Source organism: Poromitra crassiceps (assembly GCF_964638095.1).
Source record: "Poromitra crassiceps genome assembly, chromosome: 25".
Lineage (NCBI taxonomy): Eukaryota > Metazoa > Chordata > Actinopteri > Beryciformes > Melamphaidae > Poromitra > Poromitra crassiceps.
This window is the reverse complement of record NC_139649.1, coordinates 3,150,531-3,161,039: the sequence shown is the minus strand read 5'-3', so window position 1 is coordinate 3,161,039 and position 10,509 is coordinate 3,150,531. Positions and strand designations below refer to the sequence as shown.

Genomic DNA, 10,509 nt, shown 5'->3' with positions numbered 1-10,509 from the left:
ACAATATACACGGATAGGAGTGTTAAGTAGGCATTAAATATGAATTTACAGTCCAAGTTAATAGGAAATTACAGTTCAAGCGGTGCACTTGGGTGCCTAGAGGCCAAGTGGGTCATCTGGTCAAAAGAGGCTTTTCTGTGTTTGCATGTTCTTCCCATGCTCATTGGGGGTTCCTCCATGCTCACTGGGGGTTCCCCCATACAACATCGCTAAGGACCCCACTAAAAACATGCAAAAGATCATCATCGCCTGACCAGCGACAACAACCAATGAAGTTGCAACCACTTTTTTTAACAAATCGACCACATCATTCACCTTACTGAACTGACCTACACCCACACCACAACAATATTTTACAGAGATCTCTCTTTTCTAGCGTGTTTATATTGACACATTATCTACGTACAGCCAGTTCTCCACTGGACCTCCATGACGACGACAGCGGTGCTTCCTGGAGATGTGCGATGCCACTTCATCACCTTCTTCCTTGTATGCCCTTGCAGTTCACAAGGAAACAACTTCTCCCTGCTCGGCCCAGATAAGGCACCACACTGAGTCACTCTGAGGGTGCCAGCAGCTGATGTATTTTGGGCCAGCCTTTGATCTCCCACATCCCCATGTTCTGACTGCAAACTAGGGCCTAATTCCCAGCTGGATAGCTGCAATGCAGTGCAGAAAAACAGAAAAAAGTTGGAAATTAAGCTAATATAAAGCAAACATGTTCGCTCTTTTATCCAAGCATGTTGTAGCCTTCGAGATGTCAAGAATTGTTCTCTCTCCCTTTTGCTCGGCCTCTCTCTCTCTTTCAATCAGGCTCTCTCCCTCACCTTTCTCTCGCCCTGTTTCCAATCAGGTTTTGCGCAAGTGAACTTTTGAAAAGTTTTTTTTTTTTTTTACTTGTGAAAAGTAGCTTGTGTGTGTGAGGGATGAGACATGGAGAGAGCTTTCCAATAGACCCTTCTCACGGGGGCCATTTTGTGTCGAAAAGGCAGGGTAAACACAGGTGCAAACAAAACACTAATGAGGGTTTCCAACTTCCATGATTGGAATTTGGAAACCCTCATTACTGTTTTGCTTGCACCTGTGTTTATTCTGCCTTTTCAACACAAAATGGCCGATGTGAAAAGGGTCAATAGATACAGTTGGTCTGTGTGGGAACGCCCGCAAAATGTTACTACGGTGGCGCGCGAGACTAGATGGTGGGGTAAAAAAAAACATACAGTAATTGTGATACCATTAGTGATGATGTCATCAGTGATGATGTCAACAGTGATGTTATAGATGTCATTGGTGTGACATCATCAGTGACCTGGCCACTTTCTTTCATCTGCACATACTGTGTGACACACTTTCTTTCATCACTGATGATGATGACATAACCAATGACATCACAATTGCTCTGTGTCTTTGGTGTGACATCTTCCTGGCCACTTCTTTCTTTCATGGGGACATAGAACTTGTGATGTCATCGGTGATGATGTAATCAGTGCGGTTGTCGGCGACCTTGCCATAAATGACCTGGCCACTTTTTTACGGCGAACTGGCCTCTTTCTTTCTTTCTTTCTTTTGTAACCGTCTCTCTGTATGTACAGTATAGCTAAATTAGGATTATAGAACAGATAATAAGCGTATAGACCAGTATGGTACTATGGTAGGTTCGACCTGGAGGAATATAATGAGATAATTGATAGAATAATTGACACACACACAAGCGATTGGAGCCACAGGTATGTTTGATTTGAAATATATATTGTAGGGAATAACAAAAGAAATGAAATAAAATGGAAAAAAGGTTTACAATCCCTTCCTATCTAAGCCGGCTTCCTAATAGCGCACATCGCACTTTAACCTATGGCCCAAAATCTTATGAACAAAAAATACTGCAATGTCCCTTTAAGAAAAACTCAGTGTTCCTTTAGCTGCTTATTCAAGTGCAGTTAACTTTGATTGTTATGTGCAGCTGCTTTAGTCAAGTCAATATCCATCTGGTCAGTCAAGTTTTTAAGTGCACTAAAGCCCAATTTATGCTTCGTCTGCCGACACTTTTGAAACGCTCGCCGACAGAAATGAGGACTTGAGTCGACACTTTCAAGTGTCAGCGAGCAGTGTCTGCTACCTGGTGAAATGTCTAGTGTCGCTGACTACATCATAGTATCGCACAAGTCTGATTGGCTATATAGACGGCACGCGCATGACTTCCTTGTTTTGGTTTTCACTGGATTGAAATGAATGAACGTGTCCCCACTATTTTTATCAGCCTGTCCTTGATGTATGACTTTGTGAAAATCACAAAGAACGTCGTGACCAATTGCCCAGAGGGAGTTGTGTGGTTGTGTGTCGTTTATATGCGGCTGCAGCCAAGTACGTTGCATCTTGCCTCCGGGGTGGTTTCACTGTGCATTCCATTCCCTCTCTTCTCTTGGCTGTCAGCATTTAATAGCGTTCGTGTGTCACGTGACCGTTGAACAGAGGCGAACGTTTACTGAAGTATAAATGCAACACCATGAGCGACACTTCCTTTTTCGTCTGCGACCATGTGCTGAGCGACACTTTCTAATAAGTATAAATTAAGCTTTAGTGTGGTCAATTTCACAGTATCTAGTGTGGTTCCATGGCCTACCACACTGGTGAGAGTGAAGCAGCAGGTTGAATCCTCGGGGTGATTGGGGTCCAACTCCTTGGGTAAGGAGGCGGTCAGGTTCAAGGGTTGGCTCAGGAAGAATCCAAAATCCAACATCCATTTTTCAGGGATCTGAAAAAAACTAGCCTGTATAGAGACAAGGCTATTACTATACTGATCCACACATTGCTCTCTTATGGCCATAAATCAATGAATATCAGCTCTCAAAACACTACTGTAACACAATAGTGAATGAATACATTTTAACTTAAACTGTAAAGTATTTATCTGGTTTGGAACTTCTTCTTTTTTATCCCTTTTTTAACCAAATCATTAACTATGATCTTAACATCTTAAACATATATTTTCCCACCACGAATGAACCATGAATTATGATAAACCATCTTTAACAAAAAGTTTCCCATTAAATAATGGACATAGCTATATCACATTATCATGTGTTTTTCACATTCTTGTGCAATTGCACTTCAAATGCAGACAATAAATAATCTTTTAACATCAAAGTATAAAAATAAATAAAGCATCAAAACAAAATAATGAGCTAACTTATTCATAATCATATTATCAGAATAAAAACATGTTGCTTCACATTAACATCACAGTAGTGTCACACTCACATTAGCCACCCTTGTTGTTAGCAAGTAGCCACTTAGCACATCTCATTTACTGCAACTCACCAAGATGCTCACCAAAACTTGTCTATAACTCCTGGCACACGTCTTCTGTCCCCCTCTCTGATCTGAACATCACAGCAGCAAACAATGCCGCCAAGCTCACAGATTGACAATGAAAATCATTATATAATCTCAAAGTAGCACGTACCACCTCGCGCTGCGGCCTGCTACAGTATTATTGACTTAGCACAACAGCTAACTCACCAAGACAGTCTTGAAAAGCAACTCAACCTCCCGTACACCGTCGTCAATCCAACTCTTCTGCTTACACAAGTGTCCTGTGATGGTACACTCGATGTGTTGATAGATTTCAATTACGTTCATTTTTATTTATTTCACTCATTTTTAGACTCTCGCTGGAATGTTCGGCTGTGATTTGAGGGGGTGTGTCGCCACCTGTGCGCATTGCAACACTGGTGTTGCCTTCAAGTGCTGTCAGTAACGTAGTAAATAACACTCCAGCATACTACAGTGATCGCCACCGCGGCATAAGAGGGCCGTATCCTAATCATTCCAATCTATCAGAAGGCTGCATTATCTAGGTCAAACGTTAATATCTCAAAAACTATACATCACATCGCTTATATTTTGACATTCTGAGTGAGAGCAGAAGTAGCTCAAGAGTTTGATGTATAATATTATGCATGTCGTGTTAAAGTTGTGTGAACTGTCGCCGTTTGAAAAATGTAAACAGAGTTAACTGGCTAGTCAGCCACTCAAGCCTCGCACCACTTGGGCTCCATAGGGTTCCATTGCCGTTGCCACCCAGTGACGCGGTTTGTTTACCAAAATGCTGCTCGGCTGATCCCTCGTAGCCTATTATAACTAAATAAAACAAAACCTGAAAAGAATCAATTGAAGCACAGTTCTAATAATCAGAAAATAATAATAAAAATAATAAATAAAACAACATTATAAACCCAATTCTCTACTGGGTTACACTTTCTTTCTTCCGCAGGGGACATGGTGCGTGATATCATATATCACCGATGATGTCATAATAAATCGTCACAGACAGTGATTAGGCCAGGTGACTGACCTGGCCACTACTATAGTGATGTCATATGGACCCTAAATAATACCCTCACCAATGCATCTGTGTCAGTGCATTGAGCCATGGCAGCTGCAAAGCCAAAAGAACAGAACTCTCTAGCCCTTCACAAAGTGATTATGGTGGGCTGTGGGGGAGTGGGGAAGTCTGCCCTCACTCTCCAGTTTATGTACGACGAGTTTGTTGAAGACTATGAGCCCACCAGGGTAGACAGTTACAGGAAGAAAGTGGTGCTGGATGGAGAGGAGGTACAGATCAACATCGTCGACACAGCCGGTCAAGAAGACTACGCAGCCATCCAGGATAACTACCGGTACTTCCGCAGCGGCGAGGGCTTCCTCTGTGTGTTCTCCATCACAGAAGCGGAATCGTTTGCAGCGACGGTAGACTTGAGGGAGCAGATTCTGCGCGTGAAGGAGGAGGAGAACGTGCCCTTCCTCCTGGTCGGTAACAAGTCGGACTTGGAGGACCGGCGGAAGGTGAGCGTAGACGAGGCCAAGGCGCGTGCCGAGCAGTGGGGTGTGTGCTATGTGGAGACTTCTGCCAAGACACGTGCCAATGTTGACAACTTGTTGTTTGACCTGATGAGAGAGATCCGGGCGAGCAAAACGGACGACAGCAGAGAGAAAAATGGAACGAAGAAGAATAAAAGTTTGGCCAAGAGAATGAGAGAGAGATGCGATATTATGACTGCATATGTACATATACATTTCTCAGACTTTTGCTCTTATTTTGTGCCGAAACCTGTCCATGACTTTGTGTTCTGGTTCAGAGGACACCTGACCATGTTTCGGGAGTAGTACATGTAAGGTGGAACTTCATACTTACACCATTTCTAGCTCCATTGAACCAAATAATTATTGTACATTCTCTCTCTCTCTCTCGCTTACTCTGACCGCATGACAGTGTTATAAATGGATGGTGTTTTAATTGAGGCCTAAGCTTGAGATGAGGTTATGGTACGTCTTGATGCAGGAGGTCATAGTCATGACATCAGTCTGAGAGTTTCCTGAATATTTAGAATATCGTCTTTTCCCACTTATTTTCGCTATTTATTGGGGTTTTGCTGTATGTGTTAATGCTTGCAGATGTAGGATGGCCGGTTTAGTGCAGGGACAGACTGACTTTCTACATCCGGGGTAAGGGTTACTTCAGCTTGTCCATTTAGATGGTGAAGTCCAGCCCTGGGATAGAGAAAATGGACTGACATGGAGGTAGCCACATGTGGAACTGTTGCTTGCAAAGGGGCAACTGGCCATGTGTGTGGACATTGATGAGACGCGCGCCGGTGAGTGGCGTGGCTGAGGCTAACTGAGCTACTGGTGGCTAGTGGGAGAAGCTAATGGTGTGCCAAGCCACATGTGACTCTGATAACGTTTGATGGATAACTCTACAATAACAAGATACCGGATCTTCTACATGCGTCATCACCATGTTTGGGAAATGGATTTCTCTCAAACACCTATGCACTTTCTAACAGCACACAAAGTCTGAACTGGTCCAACCCAGAAGCCGAACCGCAGAGCTGCGCAGCCCCAGTCTACCGTGCCGAGGGGTTCGGGGCCACGGCGGATCAGACACTAGAAGAAGAAGTAGAACTGTGAGTAACCGTTACCCCCGTAGACAAAGATAACGTACAGGAAGTAGAACTGTGAGTAACCATTACCCCCGTAGACAAAGATAACGTACAGACACATAAGCAAGTGAGGCATAATAATTAAGTTGAATGCATCATGTATTTCATAATGATTAGAGCCTACGTTATGGCTGTTTTGTAACCTGAGGCTAGAGCCCAGTGATGTTAGAAAAACCATTCATTGTAGAGTAGAGTTTGATGTGCATGATATCTTCAGACAACTGTGCAGAAGGTAAACATAAACAAAGTAAAATCTATATATCTATCCAGCCATCCATCCATCTATCTATCTATCTATCTATCCATCTATCCATCCATCCATCCATCTATCTATCTATCTCTCCATCTATCTATCAATGTCATCAGTGATGATGTGAGTGATATCAGTGATGTCAACAGTGATGTCACTTGAGCAATTGTGTGGTCATCGGTGATGATGTCATCAGTGATGTCATAAGTGACAGTGATGTCATCAGTGTGACACAATCAGGGATGATGTCATCATGTTGGGGGGGGGGGTGGATATTCTATGTTCACCCTCTACCTATTGTGATGTCTCCAGTGATGTCACTCGAACAATTGTGATGTCATCGGTGATGATGTCACCAGGCCTGCAGGCAAGTGCAGGGGAACATCTTGGTCTGTCAGTATTTTTGGAAAACTGAGTCAGTTGACTCTTGCACAGAGGATAATTCTGCTCCTCACTGTAGCTGGGATCTGTGTCAGTGCATTGAGCCATGGCAGTGGCAAAGCCAAAAGCACCCAACTCTCTAGCCCTCCACAAAGTGATTATGGTGGGCAGTGGGGGAGTGGGGAAGTCTGCCCTCACTCTCCAGTTTATGTATGACGAGTTTGTTGAGGACTATGAACCCACCAAAGCAGACAGTTACAGGAAGAAAGTGGTGCTGGATGGAGAGGAGGTACAGATCGACATCCTCGACACAGCCGGTCAAGAAGACTACGCAGCCATCCGGGATAACTACTTCCGCAGCGGTGAGGGCTTCCTCTGTGTGTTCTCCATCACAGAACCGGAATCGTTTGCAGAAACGGTAGACTTGAGGGAGCAGATTCTGCGCGTGAAGGAGGAGGAGAACGTGCCCTTCCTCCTGGTCGGTAACAAGTCGGACTTGGAGGACCGGCGGAAGGTGAGCGTAGACGAGGCCAAGGCGCGTGCCGAGCAGTGGGGTGTGTGCTATGTGGAGACTTCTGCCAAAACACGTGACAATGTTGACAACTTGTTGTTTGACCTGATGAGAGAGATCCGGGCGAGCAAAACGGACGACAGCAGAGAGAAAAATGGAAAGAAGAATAAAAGTTTGGCCACGCGAATGAGAGACATGTGCTGTATCTTATAGTGGCAAAAGAGAGCAGGATCACTGCTCATGTACACTTCTCAGACGTTTGCATTTATTTTGTGTCCAAACCTATCCATGACTTTCTGTTCCGCTTCACAGACATGCTTTGGAAGCGCTGTGAAATTTATCGTCCGCATTTTCGTCGCCCATCTCGGCTCATGCTCCTCCATGGTTCAGGCCGTGAGCAGTGGGTGGGCAGCTGCAGTGAAGTGCCCGGGGACCTGCTTCTTCCAACCGCCGCTGGTCAGATGATGATCTTCTGCATGTTTTTAGTTGGGGTTATGGAGGAACCCCAGGGGAGCACGGGGAGAACATGCAAACTCCACAAAGGCCCTTTTGACGAGATAGCCCACCTGGGCAGTATAGGCACTGCAATCGAACCCAGGACCTTCTAAAGCTGTGAGGCGACAGCGGCACCATGCACATCTGTTACAACTGTACCCATCTGTAGAATAACATCATGGGAATAATATAGGAGGAAGATTTGAACTGGCGACTGCACATGTATCGGAGGAAGCATGTGCTATTAGTCTGCAACTCTACAGTCTACAAAGTATCTGGCTCGATACTTTATGCAAATGAGCAGGCGGGGCGGGGCATGCTCCTGGCTCACGGAACTCGCCACCTGCCCCACAATGCATTGCATGGCCGTCAACCCCCCTCCCCCCCACCCGCCCCGCGTTGACTATTATACAACAACATGAACACCCCCCCCCACCACCACCACCCCCCAAAAAGAAAAAATGGAAAAAACACGTTAAGATTCAATTCACACATTGTTGTTACAGCTTAAACTTGTCAGTGGGTAGACTCGCTGTGCTGATGCAATCCCCTCTGTCTGATGTATCATCTGTCGCTTTTGAACTCAACGGCGTTTCAACCTCTACTTGTTCGAGCTGCCCTGGATGTTACAGCCTGCTTGTTCTCGTACCATGTAATGACTAATTAGTTTGATGTTTTGAAAATATTACACTGCTTCTGCAGTCAGTCGATCTGACAGCATGCTCGAGGGTGGAGGACTGAAAAAGACAAGAAGAAGAACGATAATCCGCTTTTGTAGACACACAAGTTGCTTGGCAGTGGTGGAAAAGTATTCAAATGATGATGCTGCTGTTTTTCATGCATTCCTTACCGTCAATAAACCCTATGAAAATAACAAAATCAACCAAATGTTTTCTCCACTCCTGTTAGTTTTGGACTCCCCATGTACCGTTTTCAGCCATCAACTTGGAAGTCATTGGCTCGAATTGCAGGCTAAAAACCTTAAAAACCTGAAACCTTGAAAGACTTTTAAAAAATCGCTAAATGTCACCACAAAAAGGCTGTTGTAGTTATTAGTATGAAATTCAAAGGGAAGACATTCTTCATGACATTAAGTACAATGCTGAGGTTCCTATTTACATGTGAGACTTTTCAGAGGGAAATATTGTACTTTTTACTCCACTACATTTATCTGACAGCTACCGTTAGTTACTTTGTAGAATAGAATTTTACCTGCAAAACATAAGCTCATATATGTTGCATATCGAGTTTAAATGTGAACTATAGCATTTACTTTTGATACATAAGTATACTTTTTTATACCAATACTACCCTTTCACTTATGTAAACTGTTACTTAATGACGTATTTTTCCCATTATGGTATTGCTACTGTTTTTTTTAAAGGATAACGCTGGTGTTTTTTAATGCATTGCTTAGCCTCAACAAATCCTTTGAAAATAATATCAGCAATTTTATGTATTTTTTTTAACCATTATTTATACAGGGGGGGTGGTCTCACTGAGAGAAATGCTCTCCTTTTCAGGACTGCCCTGTTCACATTCACACACACATTCATACCTGGAAGCTGACCAGTACAACCACAGTCTGAACTGCTGGCCACTGATCAGCTCCACTGGAGCGGTTGGGGTTTAAGGGCCTTGCTCAAGGGCACCTCAGTGCTAGTAATGAGGGAGGGGCAAGCGCTGCTTTTTCACCTTCCCCACCCAGATGTATCCTGCCCGTCCCGGGGATTGAACGGACGACCTTCCGGTCACAAGCTTGCTTCTCTAACCTTTAGGCCACCACTGTGTTGAGTGGCAGGAGGAGGGTGCCAGAGGGGATGGGGCGCACAGCACAAACTACTTTGAAATGGCGGTTGTCGTAACGTTCTGGCGCTCATCATATTGTATACATGGATTAAAGCAAGTTATAGACTGACAATGATAATACTACTTCACATGCAGATCTCTTCTCCCTAACCCTGCTGTTGGCCCTCTCTTTCCCATATGGACAAGATGCAGGTGTAGCAAACTGCAGGACTCCAGCTTGGCCTCATGGCTGTGATGGCGCCAGACGTGATTAAAAAGTGATTACGCGAGAGCCAGCACGGTGAACACAAGCCATCTAAAAGCCAGCGAGGAGTGAAATAGCCGGCATCTGCTGAGTCAATGCTTTGTTAGGTTGGTAAGTGCCTGTAAACTGGAAAATTCCACAGCAAATAAAATCATTTTGTTCTGATAGTGAAGTTTCTGTTTGCATGCTTAAATGCCAGTTTTGCAGTTTTACAACCACAGGCTTTACTTTATATTATTTATATATATTTTTTTTTTATATATTTAATTTTAATTTATATTTAATCTCACACGACTGATTTAACACTGATCAGGATAATGCAATGTATTATTTCAAAAGTTATGTATGTGCATCCTCAACAACTGGTTGTGGTTGGTCATCTTAAAGGAGAACTTCACCGAAAAACAATATTACTGTCTGTGTAGAGTAACTCGTTACTTACTTATTACACTACTTTTGCATTACTTTCACCAAAATAATAGCAGTGGCAGAATGACATCGCTGACCCGGAACCATCCCAACAAATAATTTCAACCATCTTGAAGCCAGTGTAAACCGTCGAAAATTCGAAATGTTATCCTTTTCCTTTTTGTTATTGTCATATATAGTTGTTATTTGCATAAAAACACACATTTTGATTAGAAAATGATTCTATCTTTATTTAAATATATGCTTTGATGGAGAAAAAAAAAATAACTAAATGAATGTGTAACTTGTGTTACTTAACAAAGTAACTGGTATAATATGACTGAAATCCTATTGGTAATAAGTTATATTACTGAGTTACTGCTAAAAGTAATATATTACATAGTACATA

General features: G+C 43.4%; 2 pseudogenes across 2 annotated transcripts; both read left to right on the top strand.

The window, feature by feature from the left end:
* The first annotated feature begins 4,431 nt into the window (after positions 1-4,431).
* On the top strand, positions 4,432-5,166 carry LOC310798445 (ras-related protein Ral-A pseudogene; annotated as a pseudogene). The gene has a single exon. The product of its transcript is annotated as a ras-related protein Ral-A pseudogene (transcript).
* A 1,573-nt stretch (positions 5,167-6,739) lies between these two features.
* On the top strand, positions 6,740-7,357 carry LOC310798384 (ras-related protein Ral-A pseudogene; annotated as a pseudogene). Its single transcript has one exon. The product of its transcript is annotated as a ras-related protein Ral-A pseudogene (transcript).
* Positions 7,358-10,509: the final 3,152 nt, after the last annotated feature.